The 27,024-nt window shown below is 43.6% G+C and overlaps 1 long non-coding RNA gene across 1 annotated transcript; it reads left to right on the top strand.

Annotated features, from left to right (window-relative positions):
- Nucleotides 1-27,024, top strand: LOC138744556 (uncharacterized). Its single transcript, XR_011345631.1, has 3 exons — nucleotides 1-72; nucleotides 16,534-16,710; nucleotides 26,747-27,024. It is a non-coding gene; the product is annotated as an uncharacterized lncRNA (long non-coding RNA).

Here is a 27,024-nt window from a genome sequence, read left to right as displayed (position 1 = left end):
AATATGACCATCCATTGGTTGGAACAATGACTGATGTTCACCATGGGAAAATTGAAGCTAATTTAAGCACCCGTATGTCTATCTTTCATGCAAAATTAACTGACTCATCACAAAGTAGCACATTTAATTTATATATGCGTGTAATAGTCGATACTATGTAAAAGTCAACTCCCCTATTTTTGGCCCCGGCTGCCCACCCATGGAGTTGCTGACTCCCTGACTATGCACTCTTGCCTAGGCCCTGGCCGCCCACCCATCAGAGTTCCTGACACCTTGACAGCAAACTTAACATCTGGTCCCGGCCAGCTGCCCGCTTATCCGAGCTCCCAATACCCTGAATGATGAAGATACTTCCCGTGTCAAAAGTATTATGCCTAACCCATAAATTTCACCCTAAAAATTGGTCTATAAAATTCAATTATTAGACAAGTGTATATGGTAAATGGTCCAGCATTAGGAACAAAGAATTTTTGCAGCTGCCAGAACCCCCTATCTCCACCTGTACCCGACAGGGGATTGAAGATGCCAAAAACATTCCTCCTGACATGAGAGAACCCATCAGAGTCCAAGAGTAAATTTCAAGCTGTACCCAAATGTATTGGGAAGGACTGTGGCTGTCATGTGACAGTACTGCCCCTTACTAGTCAGAGGACACATCAGCTGCCAATCAAGGTTTGGTTCCAACCCACTCATTAGTGCACACCTTGCTGTTGGCCACATGTAAATTACTTGGACTGTACTCTCCAGCCTGCCCGTACTTGGCCTTGGGCCATTGGTTGTTGCAATTAGATTAACCCTCCTGCCACTGAGCTATTGGCCTCTCTTTGCCAGCTTGCGACCACCCTGCTTCACTCCAGGTCTAGAATTGTGAAAGGGTGCTGGAGAAACTGTTGATAAGATGTGCACTGTTAAAAGGGTTGGGAGCGTTTAATTAGTGTCCATTGTAGTGTAGATCTGTGCCTGCACTGAGTCGAGGGGTGGTGGGACATAGTAGTGATTTTTCCCTGATCATTGAATGTACCAGTTCATTGTATGTGTGTGTAAAGGTTTACTTGACAAATCAACCCACTGTTTCCTCTTTTATCCCGGAAATAAAAGTGTATTTTGTACCTCCACCTCGGTCTGGTTCTTATGAACCTCTTATGAGGCCCACATGAACCCGAACAACACCAAAGAGGAGAAGAGAAGGCTAATAGAGCTGATGCCTCACAACACCTGAAATCCAGGTTCAACGCTGACCAACTGTTCTGCCTGTACTGAACTCTCCCATTGTAAGGCCAGGAATTAGGCCACTGTCTCCCACACTATCATTGACCTCATCATTTCCTGTAATCTCCCTTCCACCACATCTAATCTCATTGTTTCCCAGCCCTGGACTGTCTGGTTCTACCTCCTACCCAAGATCCACAAACACCACTGTCCAGGTAAACCCATTGTTTCCATGTGATCCTGCCCCACTGAACTTGTACCATAATACCTCAACTTCATTTTGTCCCTCCTATCCAGTCCCTTCCCATCTCCATCTGGGACACCTCCACATGCTCACCAAGACAACTTCCTGGGGTGGACTGCCTCATTTTCACCATGGATGACCTTTACACTTCTATTCCCCATAAAGAAGGTTTCAAAGTTATCTGCTTCTTCCTTAAGAACCGACTAAACCAGTTACCCTCTACCATCACCCTCCTCTGCCTGGCAGAACTTGTTCTCACCCTCAGTATCTTCCTTGACTCATCTCATTTTCTCCAACTCAAAGACATGGGCTACAGTGATGCCCTGCCTTTGTGCCAATGTGGCACAAGCCTACACAGGCAAGGGTCCTCAACTCTTCCACTGTTAAATTGAAGACCACATTCTGGCTGCCTTCTGCACTCATGATGAGCTCATCAACATTATTCACCCTGATCTCAAATTCACTTTGTCCTTTTCTAGTTACACTTTCTCTTTCTTAATTTGCCTATCTCCATTTCAAGAGTCAAATCTTCTACAGACATTTAATAAACTCTCTAAATCCCAGTTACCTCAACTACCCATCTTCCCACTCTCTCTCCTATTTATCCATCTATGCCTCATCTGCTTCCAGGATGAGGTTTTCCATTTTACAACATACGAGATGTCCAAATTCTTCTGAAAAATGTGTCTTCCCATCTACAGCCATCAACCCAGACGATACCTCCCTCTCCTCTTTTACCCATAAACTTGGCCCTTTCCCAACTCACCCCATGCCCCCTCTCCCCGAACGTAACAAGGTTAGGTTTCCCCTTGTCCTTACCTACCACCCCACCCTACTAGCTTCACCCATCATATCTCCACAATTTCTGCCACCTACAGGGCTTCAGTCACATCTTCCACTTTCTGTAAGGATTGTGCTTCCTTTGTTCAGTCATGCCTTCTCTCCAATCTCCCCCCTTGTACAGCATTTACCCCTGTTTTGAAATAAGTGCTGCACTTGCACTTACAGCTTCTCCTTCACGATTATACAGGGTACCAAACAGGGCTTCCATGTGAAACAATTTTTCACCTGTGAATATGCAGGGTCATTCACTCCATCCAGTGCTCCTGTTGAGGACTTCTGTACATTGGGGAGACTGAAGAAAGATTGAGAGGTCACTTTGTTGGCCACCTTTGCTCTGCCTGCTGCAACAGCAAGGATCTCCCAGTAGCCACACACTTCAATTCCACACCCCCTTTGCCACACTGACATGTCTGACCATGGCTTCATGTTCTGTCAAGTTGAGGCTGCTCACAGATTGGGGGAAGAACACCTTGTATTCTGGTTTGGCAGTGTCCAAACATTCAGCATCAATATCGACCTCCAATTTCCATCGTCTCCCCTGGCGCCTCTCTTCCTCCAGTTCTCCACCCCCTTCCCTTTCTTCTCCAATCTGAGCAATCTTTCTTAGCCTTCTTCCCCCTCCCACCTCACCTCAAATTCTTTCTCATCCACTTTCCCACCTGTATCCATCCATTAACTCATACCTGTAACTCTGTGTTCCGACCTCTTCCCCTTTCTGCCCCACCTTTTTATTCAGATGTTTGCCTGATTTTCCTCATTCCTGAAGGCGTTCGGGGCTGAAATGTCGACTACCCTTTCTGTCCCACTGATGGTGTGTGACTGGCTGAATTTTTACAGCACTTATGTGTACTGCCTTAGATCCCAGCATCTGTAACTTTCTTTGATTCCCTCCTTCTCTTTTCTCTCTGTGACCACACATGGATTCCTTTACTACATCCAAAAGTTGCGCAGGCTATTGGGTTCACTGGTCACAATAAATTTCCCCAGTGCATAGGTGAGAAGTAGAATCTTGGAGGGAGTTCAGTGTGAGGGTAGGGAGAACAAAAATTGAGATTAATGCCAGATTTGTGTAATTGGGCATTTTTTGGCCAATGGGGTCTTGGTCTCCTGTGCTATATCTCTCCATAATTCTACAAGGGGGATTTAGAAGGTAAATCAGAACTTTCCAAACTTAGGCTGGGACTAAAGTCTTCACAGATAACCTTCACAGAAATTGACACTCCCTGCTGAAGCAAACCCAGTCAAAATGTGTGTCCTGCTCTGTAATTGTTTGCATGTTACAGATGAGATGCTAACTTACAGCTGGAGATAATTATTGTTCACAAGTGGAGCTCTGTGTTGCTTCACTTTATGTGGTAAACTGTCCAGATGCACATTAATCACTGCAGAAAGCTAATTTATCATCACTTAACCCCTGCACATCTGTTTCAGTGGGAAGTAATGGATGGGTCTTCTTGTGAAGTTTTGCAGTGAATACTGTGTTGGGTTTTTTTTGATTTTTATTTTTAAGTTTTTATTTTTCACACTATGAACCATATTAATCAAAATACACACAAACATTTCCTTCTTGAATATACACAGTGTCATTTTCTCCCCCTTTGTCCCCCCTCCCTTCCCTCCCTCCCTCACACCCCCCTCCAAACCCATTAAACTTTCAACATATACAATACAATAAACCCATTAAACAATGTCATCCCACAATGAAAATAAACAAGGAAAATTGTGTCATCTACTTTTATACACTTGGTCAGTTCATTTTGTCTTCTTCTCATTCTATCATTTTAGGGGGTGGAGGTCCATGGTAGGCCCTCTCTGTTGTGTTCCATGTACGGTTCCCAAATTAGTTCAAATAATGTGACTTTTTTTTAAAAATTATATATTATTTTTTCCAATGGAATACATTTATTCATTTCTGTGTACCATTGCTGTACTCTCAGACTCTCTTCTGATTTCCAGGTTGACATTATACATTTTTTTGCTACAGATAAGGCTATCATAATAAATGTTTTTTTGCGCTTCATTCAGTAAGAGATGTGACGGAGAAAATAACTGAAAGAAAAGAGATTGAATTGATGAAAAACTCAAAGTTTTGGATAAAAATGCCAAAGAATGGGAGTCAGATAAACAAGGACTGCTTGACAAAATTGATCATATGGAAAACTTTAATCGACAAAAATATATTGGAATTATTGGACTAAAGGAAGGAATCGAGGGAAGAGACCTGGTGAACTTTTTTTCAAAAATGGATCCCACAAGTATTGGGAGAAGACAAATTTGGAGAAAAACTGCCATATCGAGAGAGCACTGTACACGCGGATGCAGAAGAGCTGATGATCAGAGACCAAGACCAGTTCTGTTGAGACTTTTAAGCTGCTGAGAATGGGAGGTAATTCTGGGAGCAGCATTTGATTATTCTAAACCTGCCCGAGGTTGGTCAAGATTTTAGCCCAACTTTCATTAAACAAAGAAAAGAATTTGATGTGAAAAGGCCACTACGCATTAAAAACTTGAACTACTCAATGATATATCCTGCAGCTTTGAGGGTCAAAGTAGCAGAAGGAGACCATCGATTTTTTAAGAGACAAGAATGGGGTTGAAGACTTTCTGTGAAGTTTATAAAGAAAAGAAGATCAAGGTTGCCGAGGGAGAAGATTGTGAAAATATTTACAATAGAACTAAGTAAAAGTAGTAAAGTTTTTTTTTATAAAAGCATCTTTTATTTATTGTTTAAAAATCAAGTGTATAGAAATGCTCATGGAGAGCTCAGTAAAATGAAAAGAAATCTGAGAGAAGTGGTCTAAGGGAGAGAATAGCACCTGGGAAGCAATAGCAAAAAAAGATGGCACTGAAGGGAGGGGTTCACCTTCTTTGAATTTTCTATGGGCTCTATGTATACGTTGGGGCAGGGACATTGTGTGTGTGCTTCTTTTAAAGGGGAAGGATCGCTAGTACCCAAAGAGTCAAAGAGATTTTACTGTTAAAAAAATATTGTATTAAAGAATTTGGAGAGAGCATAAAAATTTATTAGTTTTCATGTCAATGGAATCAACGGATTGGTGAAGAGAAAATTGGTCTTGGCATACCTAAAAAAATTAAATACAAGAAACACATCTTACCAAATCAGAACATAGAAAATTGAAAAAAGGATTGATGATCAAAAGCAAGAGATGTAGCAATTTTAAATAATAAAAATATACCAATAATAATAGAAGAGACATTAACCGATCAACCATATAACAATTACAGTACGGAAAAAGGCCATCTTGGCCCCTCTAGACTGTACCAATCTCAGTGCTCTCCTCTAGTCCCACCTTCCTGCACTCTCCTTCCAATCCTCTCTCATCCATGTACCTATCGAACATTTCCTTCAATGACAATCTTGACCTTGCTGCGACCACCTCTTCCGGAAGGTCATTCCACTCAGCCACCACTCTCTGAGTGAAGAAGTTCCCTCTCATGTAACTTCTAAATTTTGCCCCCTAACTCTTAACTTGTGATCTCTTGTTTGAATCTCACCTACCCTCAAGGGAAAGAGCCTATTCACATCTACTCTATCTAACCCTTTCATAATTTTAAATACCTCTATCAAATCCCCCCCTCAACCTTCTTTGCACCCTCTCTACCTTATTTATATCCTTCCTATAATTTGGAGGCCAGAACTGCACACAATACTTCAAACTTGACATCACCAATGCCTTAAACAGTCTCAACATCACCCCCCAGCTCCTATATTCTATGCTATGATTTATAAAGGCCAGCATACCAAAAGCCTTCTTCATCCCCCTCTCTACATGGGAACCCACCTTCAAGGAACACTGAACCATTATTCCAAGATCCCTCTGTTCCTCTTCATTCCTCAATGCATTCCCCTTCACTGCATATGTCCTGTTTTGGTTATTCCTCCCAAAATGAAGCACATCACACTTATCTACATTAAACTCCATCTGCCACCTTTCAGCCCACCTTTCCAAATAGTCCAAATCCTTCTGTAGTCCATGAAAACCCTCCTCACTATCCACAACTCCCCCTATTTTTGTATCATCCGCATATTTACTCACCCAATTTACCACCCAAATCATTATATAAATGACAAACAACAAAGGACCCAACACCGATCCCTGAGGCACACCACTCGTCACTGGCCTCCATCCTGACAGACAGTTGTCCACCATGACTCTCTGGTGCCTTTCATCCACCCACCACTGAACCCATCTGACTATCTCTATATTAATCCCTAGAGATTGAACCTTCCTCACTAACCTTTCATGTGGAACCTTATCAAAAGCCTTACTAAAATCCAAATAGACCACATCAACTGCTCTACCTTCATCAACCTTTTTCTGGTCACCTTTTCAAAAGAATTCAACAAGATTCATCAAACAACCCATGTTGGGTGTCCCTGATCAATTCCTGCCTTTCCAGATATTTATACATATTATCCTTAAGAATTCCTTCCATTAGTTACCCCACCACCGATGTCAAACTTGCTGGTCGATAATTGCTTGGCCTATACCTTGTGCCCTTCCTAAACAACGGAACAAAGTTTGCAACCTGCCAATCCCATGGCACCACACCCCTCTCCAGTGACCATTGAAAAATCACCTTCAGAGACTCTGCTATTTCCTCCCTGACCTCCCTTAAGGTCCTGGGAAAAATTCCATCAGGACTAGGAAACTTATCTACCTTTATACACCCCAGCAGTTCTAAAATCCCCTCTTTACTAATCCTTATCTTTTTCATAACTAACCCTTTTGCCTCACCTATCCTACACAATTCAATATTTCTTTCCCTCGTGAACATTGACAAGAAGAACTTATTCAATATCACTCCCATCTCATATGATTCCTCAGACATTCCTCTGCTCTGATTTTCCAGTGGACCTATTCTCTCCTTAACTCTCCTTTTACTATTCACATATTTGTAAAAGCCTTTTAGATTTGATTTCACCCTATTTGCTATAGCCCCCTTGTACCTTCTTTTTGCCTTTCTAATTTCCTTCTACAATCTATGTATCATTCAAACATGTATCCTTTGCTTCTTGTATTTAACGTAGGCCTCCATCTTATCCCGAACCAACTTCCTAAACTCACTAGAAAACTATGGCTCCCTTGAACATTTGTCCTTGCCTTTTGTCCTGACAGGAATATAAAGATTCTGCACTCTCAAAATCTCACCTTTAAATGCTCTCCAATTCTCCTCTACATCCTTTCCAAAAAAAAGATCAGCCAAAATTCCTAGTCAACTCCTCAAAAAATTCAACAAGATTTGTCAAACATGACACATAAACCCATGTTAAGTATTCCTGATCAGACCCCTGTCTCTCTAGATATTTATATATTATCTCTAAGAATACTTTCTATTAGCTTACTGTCCATCGACATCAAACTTAGAGGCCTATAATTGTCAGCTGCAGGCTCGTTTGTGGCTGACAAGTCCGATGTGGGACAGGCAGACACGGTTGAAGCGGTTGCAAGGGAAAATTGGTTGGTTGGGGTTGGGTGTTAGGTTTTTCCTCCTTTGTCTTTTGTCAGTGAGGTTGGCTCTGCGGTCTTCTTCAAAGGAGGTTGCTGCCCGTCGAACTGTGAGGCACCAAGATGCACGGTTTGAGGCGATATCAGCCCACTGGCGGTGGTCAATGTGGCAGGCACCAAGAGATTTCTTTAGGCAGTCCTTGTACCTCTTCTTTGATGCACCTCTGTCTCGGTGGCCAGTGGAGAGCTCGCCATATAACACGATCTTGGGAAGGCGATGGTCCTCCAATCTGGAGACGTGACCTACCCAGCGCAGTTTGATCTTCAGCAGCATGGATTCGATGCTGTCAGCCTCTGCCATCTCGAGTACTTCGATGTTAGGGATGAAGTCACTCCAATGAATGTTGAGGATGGAGCGGAGACAACGTTGGTGGAAGCGTTTTAGGAGCCGTAGGTGATGCCGGTAGAGGACCCATGATTTGGAGCCGAACAGGAGTGTGGGTATGACAATGACTCTGTATATGCTAATCTTCGTGAAGTTTTTCAGTTGGTTGTTTTTCCAGACTCTTTTGTGTAGACTTCCAAAGGCGCTATTTGCCTTGGCGAGTCTGTTGTCTATCTCGTTGTCGATCCTTGCATATTTACATATTTACATATTTATAAAAACCCTTCAGATTTATTTTCACCCTGTTTGCTATAGCCACCTCATACCTTCTTTTCGCTTTCCTAATTTCTCTCTTATGGTTCTTTTTACAATCAATGTATTTTCACGCATCTCGCTTAAACCTTGTTTCTTATATTTAATGTAGGCCTCCCTTTTTATTCGAACCAAATTTCTAATATCCTTTGAAAGCCAATGGCTCTCTTGAACTTTTGGCTCTGCCTTTTATCCTAACAGAAACATAAAGATTCTGTACTCTCTAAATCTCACCTTTAAATGACCTCCATTTCTCTTCTACATCCTTCCCATAAAATAAATCATTCCAATCCACTCTTCGCAAATCATTTCTCATCTCTTCAAATCTGGCTTTTCCCCACTCAAAAACCTCAATCTTTGGACCAGACCTATCCCTTTCCATATATTGAAACTAATGTTACCATGATCACTGGATCTGATATTCTACCCCCGCCCCCCACATAACTCTGTCAACTGCCCTATCTCATTCCCCAACAGTAGATCCAACACTGCCCCTTCTTTCATCAGCACCACAACATATTCCTGCAAAGAACTATCCTGCACACATTTAACAAATTCTAATCCATCCAGCCCCTTCACAAAATGTGTTTTCCAATCAATATTAGGAAAATTAAAACCCTGTGCTTATTACAAATATCTGCAATTTCCTTAGAAATTTGCTCCTCTATTTCTCGCTCCCCACTAATTGGTTTATAATACACCCCTATAAGTGTGACTTCTCCTTTCCCATTTCTCAATTCCATCCATACTGCCTCCCTGGATGAGCTCTCCAATCATCTAAGCACTGCTGTAATATTTTCCATGATAAGCAATGCTACACCACCCCCTCTTGCCCCTCCAATTCTATCACACCTAAAGCAACAAAATACAGCAATATTTAGCTACCAGTCACAACCCTCCTGTAACCATGTCTCACTAATCACTACCACGTCATACTCCCAAGTGTCTATCCACACCTTCAGCTCACCCGCCTTCCTTACAATATTCCGAGCATTAAAGTAAAAGGGGTAAAACAAAGGATTCTGTTGACACTGTGGTTAAGTGAAAAAACACACAAATGCTGGAGAAACTCAACAGGTCAAACAGTGCCTTTATATAGCAAAGGTGAAGATACATCACCAACATTTCGAGATGGAACCCTTCATTAAGGTATGAGGGTACATGAGAGATGTCCGAACAAAAGTAAATGCATTTCAGAGATTTCACATATCTTTCTCTCTGTTTGTCCCTATCTTTACAGTCAACTCTTTTATTTCTTTCCATCATCTCTCCTCCATTACTGCCCTGATCATTTTCCTTCTCAATCACTTGTCTATCCACCTCCAAACTTTGTCTACAAATCTTCACTGTTTGCAATCTAACCCTCTTCTTGCCATTCTCCTTTATTTGGACCCTTTCCCCCACCATTCTAGTTTAAAGCCTCCTGAGTAGCCCTAGCAAATGCCCCCACCAGGATCCTGGTCCCCCTAGGATTCAGATGCAATCCATCCATTTGGTACAGGTCCCACCTCCTCCAAAAAAGGCCCCAGTGATCCAAAAACTCGAATCCCTACCCCTTGCTCCACCCCTTAAGCCACACATTCATCCTCCAGCTTATACTATTCCTGCCCTCACTGTTGCGTGGCACAGCTAGTAATCTAGAGATTACTAACGTTGCACTCCTTTTTAGCTCCCTACCTAACTCACTATACTCATTTTTTAGGACCTCTCCACTCTTCCTCTCTATGTTGTTGGTACCAACATGGACCACGACCTCTGGCTCATTTCCCTCCCACTTTAGGATATCTTGGACAAGGGAAGCTACATCCAGGGAGCCAAGCTACCATCCAGTTCTCCTTAACATGTCCACAGAATCCCCTATCTGTCCTCCTAATTATTGCATTCCCTATAACTACTGCCCTCCTCTTTCTTTCTCTACCCTTCTGAGCTAGAGGTACAGCCACTGATACCTTCTCCAGCTTGGCTGTCTCTCCAACAGTACTCAAGGAGGAGTACCTATTGTTGAGATTTACAGTCACAGGGTGCTTTGCAGACATTCTAATGGGCTATGGACGCAGTGGTGCAAGGAATGGAATTTCTTTGTGTACTTGGATGACATACTCATCACCAGGCACTCCCACAAAGAGCACCTGCAGCACCTGTGTTTTCTCTGCCGCCACTTACAAGACTTTGGTCTAACAAAAAACCCCGCGAAGTGTAAATTCAGGCTGTCCTCGATCGACTTTTTGGGACATCAAATCAGCAGCCAAGGTGTCGGCCCATTACCAGCCAAAGTGGAGGCCATCCTCAAATTTGCAAAACCGCTCACAATCCTGTAGGAGATTGTAGGAATGATCAATTTATAAGCCAAGATCATGAAGCCCCTGTTCGACCTCATGTCCATGGAAGCCAAAGACTTGGAATGGACAGAAGAGATGATGACAGTGTTCAAGAACACAAAAAGCTCCCTGGCAAAGGCAACCCTGCTGGTCCACCTGGGACTGGATGTGCCAACTGGATTATTGGAGTATAATGGGCGGAGTATTGGAGAAGAGCATCAATGGACACTGGAAGTCTCTTGTATTCTTTAGTAGGCACCTACAACCCCCGGAGGCAAAATATAATGCTTTTGATAAGGAGCTACTGGCCCTGTACCTGGTGGTTCGACATTTCAGGTATTTCCTGGAGAGCAGGGACTTTATGGTATTCATGGACCACAAACCACTAACAGTTGCATTTCACCAAAGTGTCAGATTCATGGTCAGTCTGACAGCAGCGTCACCTCTCTTACATATCCGAGTCCACCACAAGGATAAAGCTCTGCTCTGGTAGCAGATACATGGTAGCGGAGACACGGTCCCACTCCTGCATTTAGGCATTGCGATCCCCACCTCTGGGGTTTGACTATATGGTACTTTCTGAAGTGCATGACAAGATGAACAGATACCAGTGTACTGGACTGTGCTTCAAGAGCATCGCCTTTGGATCTAAAGGAACGACTCTCCTTTGAGATGTGTCCATGTGTCAGCCTCGCCCCATTATCCCAGCTGCCTGGAGATGACATATTTTCAATGCACTTCATAGATTGGCACACCCCTCAATTCATGCGGCGGTCTTCCTGATTTCTGACAAATTCGTCTGACATAGACTCCAGAAGCAGGTCGCCCACTGGGCTGAGATATGCACGGACTTCCAGATGGCTAAGGTGCAGCGACATGTGAAGCCACCACATGCACATCGACATCATCGGCCCACTTCCAGTGTCACGTGGGTCAAAATACCTGTTCATCATTTTGACAGGTTCACTAGGTGACCTGAAGCGGTCCCATTGTCGTATTCCTCCATTGAGTCTTGCACCAGGGCATTTGTATCGCCTGGGTATCTTGTTTTGGTCTCCCTTCCCACATCACCTCCGACAGAGGTCCACAATTTACCTTTACTCTATGGTCATGCTATCTCGACTGTTGAGATCATGGCTCTATCACATGACAGCCTACCATCCGCAGACCAACATCCTGGTTGAAAGATTTCACAGGCACCTAAAAACTGCATTGATGGCCCACCTCCAGGGACCAGATTGGGCTGATGAGCTTGGTATATGACCTGCACCCAAACAGGATCTCCAGTCATCATTGGTGGAATTGGGATACAGGGCTCCGCTCATCATGCCTGAAGAATTCATACCAGCAACTCAAGGACAAGGAGAGCCATCCTCTGAAGTCCTAAATAAGGTGCAGGAGTGCCTCATGACATATCACCACGAGATCCTTCAGCCTAAGAAACTTAAAAAGCTACAAATTTGTGTTTGTGCGTGGAGGTGCGCATGGACAGCCCGTGCAATGGCCTTATGAAGGTCCACAACCTTTTTAGTACTCTGGCATAATGGCACAATGGCACAACCTGGGAGGTCAGAGACATCATCTTAAGCCTGCACACCTCAACCTGTAGCAGTACTACCATCGTGCAAACGAGGGAGACCAGGCAGAGATAGAGACACCCGTAATAGTCCCTCTGAAAGCCGGTTCTGGGGGAAGGGGCGGAGTCTTGGGGCGGCTCGCCTGTCAGGAAATTGATCCGGAATGGGACGTCTCAGGCAGCGCTATGACATCACCTTTGGCTATGCGCGGTGCGGGGGTGGCTGGGAGCCTGGAGTTTTAAAAAGTGTCCGGATTCAACAGTAAACTACTGTTTGTTTTCCGTTTGAACTCAACCCGACTACGCCTCTTCATTTCACACCGCGATACAGCGACGACAGCGTTTTTATAAAAATATGGTAACTATATTTGGATTATTTTGGGGCCCAAATATAAATTTTTTAAAAAGGTGCTACTATTATAAAAATGTAAGTGATCTCCCTAATGAAGACTTGCTTTTTTTAACCCAACTGTTGGTCCTGACAATATACTGTGAAGGGGTGGTGGGGGAAGGGATTGGTTTTTTTGGGTTTTTTTAAAAGTTTTATAAATATGTACATATATATATCTATATATATATAGATATATATAGATATATATATCTATATATATATATATATAGATATATATACATAGATATCTTGAAAATGGAACATTTTGACATGTATAATTATGGAAGAAAAAAAAAATTGTGTCCATTTTTTGCTGGAACCTTTCCAACTACAAGATATCACTGCTAAACATAAAAACACTTACATCAATTCTTGCGTAACTGAGAGCCTTTATAAATGAACACCATCCACTAATTCCACTTCATCTTTTTAACTTCTCTCTTACCTTCACAAAATAGTCCATCATGGTAAGTAATTAAGTGACTTTATTAACAAATGAATTTACTTCAGTTACAAACAGAATAGTGATTCAGTTTCCGACTGTTTATTAGTCATTATCTCCACTTCATCTTGCACATCTTTACTGAAAGCAGTAAATTAACACTGGAAGATCTACCTATGCAAAGAGGATAAGCAGAGTGTAAGATTTCATCGGCTGTGAGTGCTTAAGTAATTGTAAACAAATCTAGTCAAGCCCATTCTGCAATTCTTCCCAGAGCAACTAAATTAACGCCTAAGTAGGCCGAAACATGAACTTCCTGCAGACGACTACTTCAACTCCCCCAACTATTCCTACTCTGTTATGTCTGGCCTCAAACCTATCCATGTTCGGGTGAGGCCAAACATAAATTTTGAGGAACAACACATCATATTGCTGAGTTTCTCCAGCATTGTGTTTTTTTACTTCAATCACGGTGTCTGCAGACTTGGGTGTTTTACTCTTGTTTATTGCAAAACTATGAAAACTCTTCGAGGGATGCCTACACTGAAAAAGTTCTCCTTTGATCTCCGAAGGGAGTTCTCTCATAGCTGCCTGTGGTCCGCTGTTAGAAAGGATCAGACACACAAAAGGTAAAGACTGAACAACAGGTTTTAATCCACAAAACCCTCCACAGAGCCAAGCTGGCTCTGGATGCAGCAACTCAGTGTGAGGCCTCAGGAGGCCGGCACAGGCTTATATCCCGGAGGGTGATTGACACCCGACCGGGTGGGGCTTGATCCATTCAGGTCAACTGATTGGCAGCCGGCCAGGTGTTGTGCTGTCCCCTTACATTCCTGCAGGTACAGAGGTTTCCCCCTGCAGTAGGCTGGTGATGTACCACCACACTGCCCATCTGTTGGACCTGCTGAGTTTCTCCAGCATTGTGTTTTTACTGGACAGTCTTAAATGCGACAGCATGAATGTTGATTTTCTAATTATGGGTAACCTCCTACACCACACCCAGTCTGGTTCCATTGTTTCCATCTCTTCTTTTCCTACTCCTGTACTTACTTTTCCAACTCCACCACACCCCCCCCAACCCAGAGTATTCTCATTCTCTGCCACCTTTCCTGCCTCTGTCCCATACTGTATTGCCTCTTGACCCCTCCACAGCTTCTTTCCCTCATTATGTGTGAAATACCACCCCTTTTTCATGTTGGTTTGGATAAAGGGACCTAACACAAAATGTTAAATGACCATTTCTAACCATGGATGCTGGTTGACCTGTTGTTTTCCTCTATTGTTTGCTTAAGCTTTCTTGTTCCCTGAGTATTCAATTTCCCCAGTGTTGAAAATAATTCCAGTTTCTAGCTAAGTTATTTAAACAAACCCAGCTGGCCTTTCAGGGATGATATTGACATCCCCCAGATTTGGCCTATATATGACTCAAAAGCCTAGAGCAAACAATTGAAATGCCTGGCAAACCACTTAGTTAATTCAAAGTTGCAATAAATTACCTAGAAGAAGTTGAATCAGAATTGGAATTTGTTATCATAAACATGCCATGAAATTTGTTGTTATGTAGAAGTGTCACAGATGTAAACATTGCTATAAACAACATTTAAAAACAAATAAATAAATTAGTGCAAAGAGAAGAGAAAGTGAGGCAGTGTCTGTGGTTCATGGTCCATTTAGAAATCTGATTGCAGAAGGGAAGAAGCTTCGAAAAGGTATGGGGATTGTATTTTAATTGTTGTATCAGGGGTACGGTTCACATGCTGGAAGGGCCTGTTACCATGCTGCATGTCAAAATAACGAGTCACCAGATGATAACTTTCTTATTCTTGTTCAAAATAGTGTCTTTTTTTTAAAAAAAAGCTATTTTAAATCCACCCAAGAGAGCACATTTGAATGTCTCATCTAATTGTCAGAGCGCTCCTTTGATTAAATTGAAAGGAAGACAAACATTTCTCCTGCATAAATTTCAACGTATTTAACTTTGGTCGCCTCATTACAACTACGTGATTACTATAGAGAGGCTGTAAGGATGTGGCCTGGATTGGAGGCCATGCCTTATGAGGATAGGTCAAGTGAACTTGAACTTTTCTCCTTGGAGTGATGGAAGATGAGGGGTGTAAGATAATGAGAGGCATTGATTATGTAGATGGCCAGAGGATTTTTTTTCCCCAGGGCTGAAATGGTTTTAACATGAGAGGCATAGTTTTAAGGTGTTTGGGAGTAAGTGCAGGGGTGATTTAAGGGTAAGTTCTTCACACGGAGAGTGCTGGCTGCATGAGATATGCTGCCGACAATGGTGGTGGAGCCAGGTACAATAGGATCCTTTAAGAAATGATTAGATAAATAGTCTGACTATTAGTCTAGACCAGTGGTTTTCAACCTTTTTCTTTCCACCCACATACCACCTTAAGCAATCCTTTACTAATTATAGAGCACCTATGGCATAGGGATTACTTAAAGTGGTATTTGAGTGGAAAGAAAAAGGTTGAGAATCACTGCTCTAGACCCAATTGTTACTGAGATATTTTGCTTGAGAAAAATTGTCATTGGCCCATTTCCTTTGGAGTTATGAAACCGTGCACATAACGAGTCAATTAGGTACAATTAAAACAGTGGTTTTCAAACCTTTTTCTTCCCACTTACATACTCCCTTAAGCAATCCTTATGTCATAAAGGCTCTGTGATTAGTAAGGGATTGCTTAAGGTGGAATGTAAGTTTTGGGGGCAGTTTGAAAAACCACCGATCGAGACGAATAAATCGTCTAGACTATTAGACTTGGAGACTATTAGATAAATAAATAGATAGGTACGTGGAAATGAGAAAAATGGAGGGTTTTGCAGTAGAGAAGTTGTAAGCAGTTGTCAGCACAAAACTGTAGCCTGAAGTGCCTGAACGGTGCAGTAATTTTCAATGTTCTATGTTTTAAGTTCTATGTACCCTGGAGATGGACTATTCTAGGGCATAATTGAAACAATCTGGTCATATGAGCTGTGCTTTGTCTTTTCCTCAGATGTTCCAGCAGAGTGATAATTAGTAATTAGCGTTAAATTCCTTGGCTACTGTTGCCCTCTGGATACCTGGACTTTTGTGCTGCCTGTGTTCAGGTAATTCATTCCCAACTGAAGATCAACTCAAAAGGAGTCTTTTGAACATTTACCAATAGCTGAAAACACACTCCTTCAACTGTTAGGCAAAGGGCAACTGTAGGAAGAGGTTTCAACAGCCAACATAGGAGTCACAGAATCACAGTGGCTCTAAGAGGTTCAACATAGAAATAAACCCTTTGACCACTGAGTCACACTGCCATGTTTTATTCTCCTCACATTCTTTTCAAATCTGCCCAGATTCTATCCAGTGACCATTTAATCCAGCAACCCACGCGTCTTTGGAATCTGGAGGAAACCCATGCAGTCACAGACAGAATGTGCAAATTCCACACAGACCACATTGGAGGTCAGGATTAATCCTAGATCTTCAGCAATGTGAGGTAGCAGGCTCTACAAGCTGCTCCACCATGCCAGGTAAAGAAACAAGGTCTTTCTTTGTGGAATTCCTGTCACCCCTTTAATTGGTCTCTCTCTTTTTACCATCCCTCTAACTCTCTGCCTCGAGCATGCCAGCACCTCCCCTTCCTTCTTCTATTGGAGAGCATCTTTCTCAACCTTCTGCCCTCCACCTCCATCACCTCTCCGCTCCTTCCCCCCTCTCTCCTGCTACCCTATGCTCTTCCCCTCACCTCCTCCTAAACTTATTTGGGCATCTTCCTGATTTTCAGCATTCCTGAAGAAGGGCTCAGGGCCAAAATGTTTTAATTCCAATGGATGTTGTATTATTGGCCCAGAGGACCCCAAATCCAGCAGCAATAGAAATTCACTAAGACAAATGGTTACTTCAACAGAAGTTGCTTTTAATCATCTTTAAACATGAAAACAGGATCAGACTTTAACTTATTACTATTAACTTAACTTAACCCCCTTCTAATTCTAAGAGCATGTGTATGTTATGTGTGTGTAAATTCAGAAATATTCTTCGATTTACAGTCCAATCTCATTTTTCACTCCTCCAAGTTCACCGGTATCAGGAAATTCTTATACTGTGCACAGAATTTAACATTTATGAATCTTCATCAGGCTTTGGTGTTTGAAAGGTAAATGGTTACCACTCAGGAAGGATCTTGTCAGTTTTCAGAGAGAGATTTGTTGCTTGTTGGATAACCAGCCACTTCAGTGCCTTGCCGAAGAATCTTGCCCCAAAATGGTTTTACAGATGATAACCTCTTTCTTTCAGGTCGCCACAGAGGTCCTTTTTGTTTCCCTTTTTTCAAATGAAACATTATACAACCAGCCATCTCCTTTTGTATAGACCACAAGGGCTTTGAACAGGCTGAACTAAGAACTCATAACTCATCTTCAAAATGGGGTTTTTCCACCAGTTTGCCAGCTTGTCCTGTTCCAGTCCCAGCTACTCCTGCTGAGCTGTTGAACTGAATTCTCTCTCTCTCTTTCTGAGAAAACCACATGACCCTTTTAGACAGCAAACTGCACTCAGACTGTGGCACTGGACCCAATCTTCTGAGTTCATTCATCTGTTGCTTTCCAAAATAATAATTCATTACTCCACAGTATGTCCACTGAACACCTACTTGTGAAGTCCTTTTAGGCATCCTTCAAAGTTTTTTGCAAAGGACTGTCTGGCTTGAGCAGAGCTATGGCATTTTAAATGAGATCTGTTTTGAAGTGTTTGTATGTGACATACACTTAAAAAATAACCTGCCACAATTTATCTCCTTTAAAATATATCTCTATACAATATAAAATATAACATAATCCATCACCTGATGAGCTTCTCCAACACTTTTGTGCACTGCACTAGATCCTAGCATCTGCAAATTTCCAGTTTAACACCTTCCTTGTGAATCCCCTGATATATAATTGTGAAAAAATTAACAGTAGCCTTTTTTTTGCAACTTATCCAGTTTTTCTGTTTGGTGATGCCAATTGCAATCATTCATATCAATTAAAATTAAAATTATCCCAATGACCCACATGTTTCAGTTCCATTTTGGACAACATTTCTGCAGGCAGAGGCTTCTGGTTACTTTCAACTCTGTTCTGAATCTGGACTAACCTGAGTTGGTTCAGACGTATTTCTGCCTTTGTGTTTGGTTCAATGCCAGTGACTTGTCTCAGTTTATTCATTTTTCTTAAAGAAAGGAAGGGTTATCACATAAGCAGTGGGCATCCTTCCAGTTACCCATCTGCACATGAAGGGCACCCTACCGCAACATGACAACCATTCTGTGGTTCAGTGCACAGCAGGCTCCCAGTCTTTTGATCATAACATGGCCTTTTTATTTTTCCTTGTTCATTTCTGTTGATGTGTGCATCCAATCTGTCTGATTTGCATAGTGGCCTACTGTCTGTGCATCTGTTCTCATGGCAATCTTGTATACGTGTTTTTTTTTCTGGCTTAGTTCCTTGGAAATTGGGGAAGAGTCATGGTTTGAGAAGATTGCTACTTTTCCATGGCTCAGGAGAGTTATCTGTCTATTGAAGGGCAACCAGCTCTCCCATTTCAAAGATGCAAGATCGATGGCTCTCAACCTTTTTCCACTCACACACTACCTTAAGTAATCCCTTACTAACCACAGAGCATCTATGATATCTTATGGTATGTGAGTGGGAAAAAATGGTTGAGAACTACTGACGTAGACCATTAACCACCCAATGTGCACTGAAATAATCAATGAATCCAGATCTGGAACTATGGAGGCATGGAGTGTGTCTGGCTGCATTGGATTTCTGACTTAGATAGACTTTAAGGCAGTGGTTCTCAACCTTTTTATTTCCACTCATCTTCCACCTTAAGTAATCTCTTACTAACCACAGAGCACCTATGGCATTGCTCATCAGGGAACATATCACAGCTGTGCTCAGGCAGGACAGGCCAGAGGGCTCATCTACTCAGTCTATATAGGTGGAGTTGAGGAACAGGAAAGATATGACCAACTCATGGGTTGACTTATCATTATCATCATTCAGGTGCCTTACCATTCAGTGTCTCTCCATCCGTCATGATCACTGACCCACCAAACTGTAGTTTTTGCCTTCCCTGTCCTCCTTAGGTGAAGGTTTCATCTTTGAGCTGAAACCGTAGTCAATGTTGAGTTCATGATTATATAAGGGAAAAATACTGAAGTGATTTCCTGTTGACTTCTTCAGCTGTTGTGTCCATACTGGATGGGTAACCCCGGCCATTGATCATCAGATTCATCTGCCCAGCATTTTTAGTTTTACAACCATAAATTCCAATTTGTAGAATCTGCTTGTAAAAACCATCCACCATCCATGGCTTCACATGACCCTGATTAAGAGGCTAAACAGGTACTACACCTTCCCCAAGGGTGACCTGCATTATAGACTTACCATTAGTAAACAAGAATTGGAAGAGCAAATCTGTGGAGAGGTAACAGGCAGCTACAGGAAACAAGGTTGTGATAGTAGGAGATTTTAATTTTCCACGTATTGACTGGGACTCCTATACTGTAAAAAGGCTGGATGGCTTGGAGTTTGTCAAATGTGTTCAGGAAAGTTTTCTAAATCAATATATTGAGGTACCAACTAGAGACAGTACAATACTGGATCTCTGATTAGGAAATGGGACAGGTGACAGATATATGTGTAGGGAAATATTTTAGATCCAGTGATCTAAAGTTTCAAGTTAATCATGGAGATGGTTGTTGTCTCAAGAGGGCCTGGGGGGACTACACTCTGCTGATCATTGACGGCTCCACCGTTAAGGTCATCAAGAATATCAGTTCCTTGGATTGCCCTTGGCAGAGAACCTCACATGGTCTCTTAACACAAGCTCCATAGCCAAGAAAGCCCAGCACCACCTCTACTTCTTGCGAAGGCTGAGGAAGGTTCATCTCCCACCCTCCATCCTCACTACATTCTACAGAGGATGTATCGAGAGCATCCTGTGTAACTGCATCACCTCCTGGTTTGGAACCTGTACCTCTTTGGACCGCAAGACCCTGCAGAGGAAAGTGAAGTCAGCAGAAAAGATCATTGGGGGTTCTCTTCCTCCCATGAAGGACATTTGCAACAATCAATCCTGATGAAAGGTAATAAACATTGTGAAGGACTCCACACACCCCTCATGTAAACTGTTCTGCCTTCTGCCATTTGGTAGGAGGGACTTCAGACACTCGGCCCCTTACGTCCAGATTGGCAAAAGTGTTTACCCCCCCACCCCCAGACCATCAGGCTCCTGAACTCCCAGAACATTTGGGGATTGAATACAAATGTATTGAACTTATATTCTAATCGATATTTATGCAAATATGCTCCATGGTCCTGGAGAAATGCTACCTCGTCTTTACTTTGTGAGCATGGTATGAACGACAAATAAAGATGATGACTTGAGAAGGACAGGTCCAAGCCTTGGGTTGAGATTCTAAATTGGAGAAAGGTGAATTTTTAGGAAATGAGAAAGGATCTAGGATACATGGATTGGGATACATTGTTTTCGCCTTTTGTGCGAGCTAAGTGGAGGATCGTCGAAGGTGAAATTTTGAGAGGACAGAGTTTGTATGTTCTTGTCAGGATTAAAGGCAAGATTAGCAAGCATAGGGAACCTTGTTTTTTGAGGGATATTCAGGATCAAGTTTGGAAGAAAAGAGAGGTGTATAGCAGGTAGAGGCAACATAGAGGAAATGAGATACTTGAGGCATATTAAAAACCTCAAGAAAGAAATCAGGAAGGTTGCTTTGGCAGACAATGTGAAGAAAAATCTTCAGGATTTCTACAGGTATATTAAAAGCAAAAAGATAGTAGGGAACAACATTGGTCCTCTTAAGATCAGAGTGGTTGGCTTTGCATGGAGCCAAAAGAGATGGGGGAGATCTTAATTTTTTTTTTTCATCAGTATTCACTTAAGAAATGGGCACAGAGTCATGGGAAGTAAGGAAAAAAAAACAGTGAGGTCATGGAACCTGTAGAGATTAAAGAGGAGGAAGTGCTTGATGTCTTAAAGCAATAAGGGTCAATGAATCCCCAAAGCCTGACAAGATATTCTCTCGGACATTAAAGAAGGCTAGTGTAAAAATTCCAGGGGCTCTGGCAGAAATATTTAAAATTTTCTCAGCCATGGATATGGTGCTGGAGGATTGGAAGGTAGCTCAAGTTGCTCTGTTGTTTATAGGCCAATGTCCCTGATGTCAGTAGTGGGTAAATTATTGCAAGATGTTCTAAGAGATTGGATATGCAATTATTTGGATAGCCAGGGACTGACTAGGGATAGTCAACATGGCTTTATGCATGGTAGGTCATGTTTAACCAATATTATAGAGTTTTTTGAGGATGCCTCCAGGAAAGTTGACAAATGAAAGGCTGTGGATGTTGTCTACATGCACTTTAATAGGGCCTTTGACAAGATACCACGAGAGGTTAGTCACGAAGGTTCATATGCTAGGTATTCATTGTTGTAGTAGTGAACTGGATTCAACAATGGCAGGACAGGAAAAGCCAAAGAGTAGTGGTGGATGATTGCTTCTCAGACTGGAGGCTTGTGATTAGTAGTATGCCTCAGGGATCCATGCTGGGACCATTGTTGTTTGTCATCTACATCAATGATCTGGATAGCAATGTGGTAAATTGGATCAGCAGGTTGGCAGGTGACACTAAGATTGGAGGCGTTCTGAACAACAAAAAAGGTTTTCAAAGCTTGCAGAGGGATCTGGACCAGCTGGAAAAATGGCAGATGGAATTTAATACATACAAGTGTGAGGGGTTGCATTTTGGAAGGACAAACCAAGAAGGACATACATGGGAAATGGTAGGGCACTGAAGAGTGTGATAGAACAGAGGGATTTGAGAATACAGATACATAATTCTCTGAAAGTTTCATCACAGGTGGATAGGTCTGTAAAGAGATCTTTTGGCATATTGGCCTTCAAAAATCAAAATATTGATGTTGAGTAAGACATTGGTGAGGCCAAATTTGGAGTATTGTGTGCAGTTCTGGTCACATAACTACAGGAAACATATCAATAAGATAGAAAGAGTGCAGAGAAGATTTACAAGGATGTTGCCTGGACTTAAGGAAATGAGTTACAGAGAAAGGTTAAACAGGTTAGGACTTTATTCCCTGGAGCGTAGAAGAATGAGGGGAGATATGATAGGGGTATCTAAAATTATGAGGGGGATAGACAGAGTAAATGTAGTTAAGCTTTTTCCACTGAGGGTAAGTGAGATACGTTCAGGTCGGTGGCTGTCAGCCTTGTCTAGCATGGTTCTGATGTTCCAGAATGCTAGCTTGAGTTTGTGAGCATCTTTTGAGGGGGAGGACGTGGAGGGGGAGGACGTGGAGGGGGAGGACGTGGAGGGGGAGGACGTGGACCTGTCCTCGGGCCTGCGCAAAGGAGCTTTTAGGTGGAGTGCAGTGCGCGCAGTACTGGCCCCACCCTTTACACCCATGGTTCGTGTGCCGTGGCCAAGCAAGCTGGGACGTGGCAGCGAGGTCCTTGGGTCGTAGGTTTTATATCGGAGTGGCCTTCTCCTATGCAGGTTTCTTACCCGGGCTGGAGGGGCCTGCCTCCCCTCCTAGGTCGGTCCATACTGCCCGGACCGGGGCCGAGGCCGCCGCAGCTCACCCTGTGCCTGGATTGGGGCCGCCGCCTCCCACTCTCTGCCCGGATCGGGGCCTTCGCCAGCCCCACTCGACCGAGGCCGGGGCCGCCGTTTCCCCTTGCTCCTGCCCGGATCGGGGCCGCCGCCGTCTACCCTTCGCCCGGACCGGGGCCGGGGCCGCTGCTGCTCTCCCTGTGCCCGGACTGGGGCCGCTGCCTCCCACTCCCTGTCCGGACCGGGGCCTCCGCCTGCCTCACTCGACCGAGGCCAACAAGGTCGGGTCAGATACAGCAATGAGCTCTCTGAACCCTTCTCCATTAACAATGGCATGAAGCAAGGCTGTGTTCTCGCACCAACCCTCTTTTCAATCTTCTTCAGCATGATGCTGAACCAAGCCATGAAAGACCCCAACAATGAAGACGCTGTTTACATCCGGTACCGCACGGATGGCAGTCTCTTCAATCTGAGGCGCCTGCAAGCTCACACCAAGACACAAGAGAAACTTGTCCGTGAACTACTCTTTGCAGATGATGCCGCTTTAGTTGCCCATTCAGAGCCAGCTCTTCAGCGCTTGACGTCCTGCTTTGCGGAAACTGCCAAAATGTTTGGCCTGGAAGTCAGCCTGAAGAAAACTGAGGTCCTCCATCAGCCAGCTCCCCACCATGACTACCAGCCCCCCCACATCTCCATCGGGCACACAAAACTCAAAACGGTCAACCAGTTTACCTATCTCGGCTGCACCATTTCATCAGATGCAAGGATCGACAATGAGATAGACAACAGACTCGCCAAGGCAAATAGCGCCTTTGGAAGACTACACAAAAGAGTCTGGAAAAACAACCAACTGAAAAACCCCACAAAGATAAGCGTATACAGAGCCGTTGTCATACCCACACTCCTGTTCGGCTCCGAATCATGGGTCCTCTACCGGCACCACCTACGGCTCCTAGAACGCTTCCACCAGCGTTGTCTCCGCTCCATCCTCAACATCCATTGGAGCGCTTTCATCCCTAATGTCGAAGTACTCGAGATGGCAGAGGTCGACAGCATCGAGTCCACGCTGCTGAAGATCCAGCTGCGCTGGGTGGGTCACGTCTCCAGAATGGAGGACCATCGCCTTCCCAAGATCGTGTTATATGGCGAGCTCTCCACTGGCCACCGTGACAGAGGTGCACCAAAGAAAAGGTACAAGGACTGCCTAAAGAAATCTCTTGGTGCCTGCCACATTGACCACCGCCAGTGGGCTGATAACGCCTCAAACCGTGCATCTTGGCGCCTCACAGTTTGGCGGGCAGCAACCTCCTTTGAAGAAGACCGCAGAGCCCACCTCACTGACAAAAGGCAAAGGAGGAAAAACCCAACACCCAACCCCAACCAACCAATTTTCCCTTGCAACCGCTGCAATCGTGTCTGCCTGTCCCGCATCGGACTTGTCAGCCACAAACGAGCCTGCAGCTGACGTGGACTTTTTACCCCCTCCATAAATCTTCGTCCGCGAAGCCAAGCCAAAGAAAAGAAGTGAGATACAAACCAGAGGAGATTGGTTAAGAGTGAAAGGGGAAAAGTTTTGGGGGAATATGAGAGGGAACTTGTTCACACAGAGAGTGGTGGAAGTGTGGAACAAATTGCCAGCTGAAGTGGTGAATTTGGGGTCAATTTTAACGAAGAATTTGGAAGGTACATGAATGGGAGAGGTATGGAGGGCTATGAACTGTGTGCAGGTCAATAGAACTAGGCAAAATAAAATGGTTTGGCATGAACTAGAAGGGCAGAAGCAGCCTGTTTCTGTGCAATAATGTTCTATGGTCAACCATAAGGCAGACAAAGATTTGCTATCAGCAGAAATGGCCCAACCAGGGAAAGAGAAGCAAAAGAGAGTTGTCCCCCCCCCCAACCCCCAGAGTCACCAAATGTCCATGTTTTCACCTCCAGTGATCCAGCAGCCTCTGCAGCCACACAGCCTTCAATCCAAATCATCATTAACCTGTGCACCAGATGTACATCTCTGACACAATCAGGAAGCCTCCAACCCTCTCGCATCTTGATTCCAATACCTTCAGCCAGGCTCAAGCCAGTGTCCAACAGTCCACAGCCTGGTGTGAGTCCCTTGACTGCAGTCGGCAGCAGCCCACAGCCTACTTGGGTTCCTTGCCTCGGGTCGCCAACAGAGCCACAGAGCTCCTCACTGGACCACCACCATGGTCAGTGCCCCGCAGGTCATCTCTTCTGCATCTCTTTCTCAAATGGGGGTGGTCCCCCTGTTTTCTGGTGCCCTGCGCCAATCCTCCACCTCCCAGAGTATGCAACTCCCTGTGGCCGAGGCCGATCATATGCACAGTCATCTTGGCTCCCCTTCCCTCTCCATTCACAGTTATCCCCCTCCACCACCTCTGTTTACTGATATATCCTCCCTCCCTCATCCACCTATTACCTTCTGCCCGTGGCCCTGTGCTCCTCCCCCAAACAACCCCTCCCCCCACCATTTTAATTACGCCTGCCTACATTCTGTTCATGATGAAGGGCTCAAGCCTTATCTGGCCTGCTGAGTTTCTCCACCATTGTGTTTTGATTTGATTACATCACTTTGAGTACACTGGCAGCACAGTTAGAATGGGGTTGGTGCGACGCAATTATCGCGCCAGTGATCCCGGTTTGAATCTACTCCTGTCTGTAAGATCTGTATGTCCTCCCTATGACTTGTGAGGTCTTACTCTGGCTGCTCAGCTTTCCTCCCATATTCCAAAATGTACGGGGTTGGTGGATTAATTGAGTGTAATTGGGTCGGAAGGGCCTTCTACCGCGCTCTAACGCTAAAATGAAAAAAAAAATCTAAAATATCATTCACGCTGTCACTTAGATTAATTACTTGTTTCGTAACTGCATCTGGTTAATCAAAAAGATGAAGAATTATATATATAAAAAATTGCCAGGTAGTCTTTTGAATGTCCTTGTAACAGCTGCAATATAATTCCATTGAAGCTAAATCAATAAAATATTCTCGGTGTTTTTTAAAGGTTTTAGTTTAATTAACAGCTGCATATTATAATTATCGGTATGTAGTAAAAAAGTGAAATTCAGCCTCTGGAAATCTGAAATAGTGGAATAACTCAACAGGCCAGACAGCACCTGTGGAAAGAGAAACAGATTTAAAATTGCAGGTCCCTGACCCTTCATCAGTCTGCAGTGCATTAACGTATATTAAATAAGGTTGGTGCCCTGTTGGATTGCAAGGTGCACATTTAACTCCGAACCTTGTTGGCCAGTGAGACTGATCTACAGTAAAACTCTTGGTATCCAGAATTCAAGCAACTGGCAAAATACCTCGAGGAACAAAAATTTTTTAAAAATTAATAATAAGTTAAAAAAATTCGAAGAGAAGATGTTCTCTGAAGTAGCACATAAACCTTTGGTAAAATATGGGAGCAAATATTCAGCCAGCGGAGGGCCTTGGTCCTGCTTTGCTTGTAGCAGCTGTTTGAATAAAGTTGTGTGAAACAGCGATACCCAGGATGAAGAGTTGGTTGATGCAGTTCACTGTTTGAGGTGACTCTCTTAAAATGTCTCCTTATCCCTGCTTAGTAAGAATGGCTCTGGTCAGAGGCTTTTTCTGTAAACTTGGGGGAGAGGGGTTGAATGACCTATGATGTTATTGTTCATCTCTCGGGCGGCTCCGTGGAAGGGGATGAACCTGCAGATGCAGCAATGATTAATTGTTTTCAAATAATGTCATTGAAAGTAAAGTAAAATGCTTCAAGGCTTATATATTCATGCAAGTGAACTTTGTTCAGTGTACATACAGTATAGTATTTTTGTCTTTTATCTTTTAACCTCTTTAACTTAATGCAGATTTATTGCTTAAGCATTGTACAAGTAAATCTCAAGCAACTGGAAAATACAGTTATCCGGCATCTACCAATCTCCATAGGTGCTGGATATCAGGGGTTTTAATGTATTGTAGCAGCTCGTGTGAGGAGATACGGACCCGCCCGCAAAATGGCTAATAAACATGGTGACCACACGGACCTGGAGGTAACACTGGCTGTCGTCCCAGGTGACCACCGCACAGCAGGAAGATGGGGAACTCTAATGGGAATGCAGGCCAATCTGAGGCCGGCCTTCCGTTGACGCAGGGCCCTGCCATCTGCGCCAAAGCCCCATATAAGCGCAATGGCCAGAGCAATAAATCAGTCTCATTTTCCAAGG

This window comes from Narcine bancroftii, chromosome 1 (genome assembly GCF_036971445.1).
Source record: "Narcine bancroftii isolate sNarBan1 chromosome 1, sNarBan1.hap1, whole genome shotgun sequence".
In the NCBI taxonomy this organism is placed as follows: domain Eukaryota; kingdom Metazoa; phylum Chordata; class Chondrichthyes; order Torpediniformes; family Narcinidae; genus Narcine; species Narcine bancroftii.
Note: the sequence above shows the minus strand (reverse complement) of the source record. Positions and strands in the feature narration are given on the sequence as shown.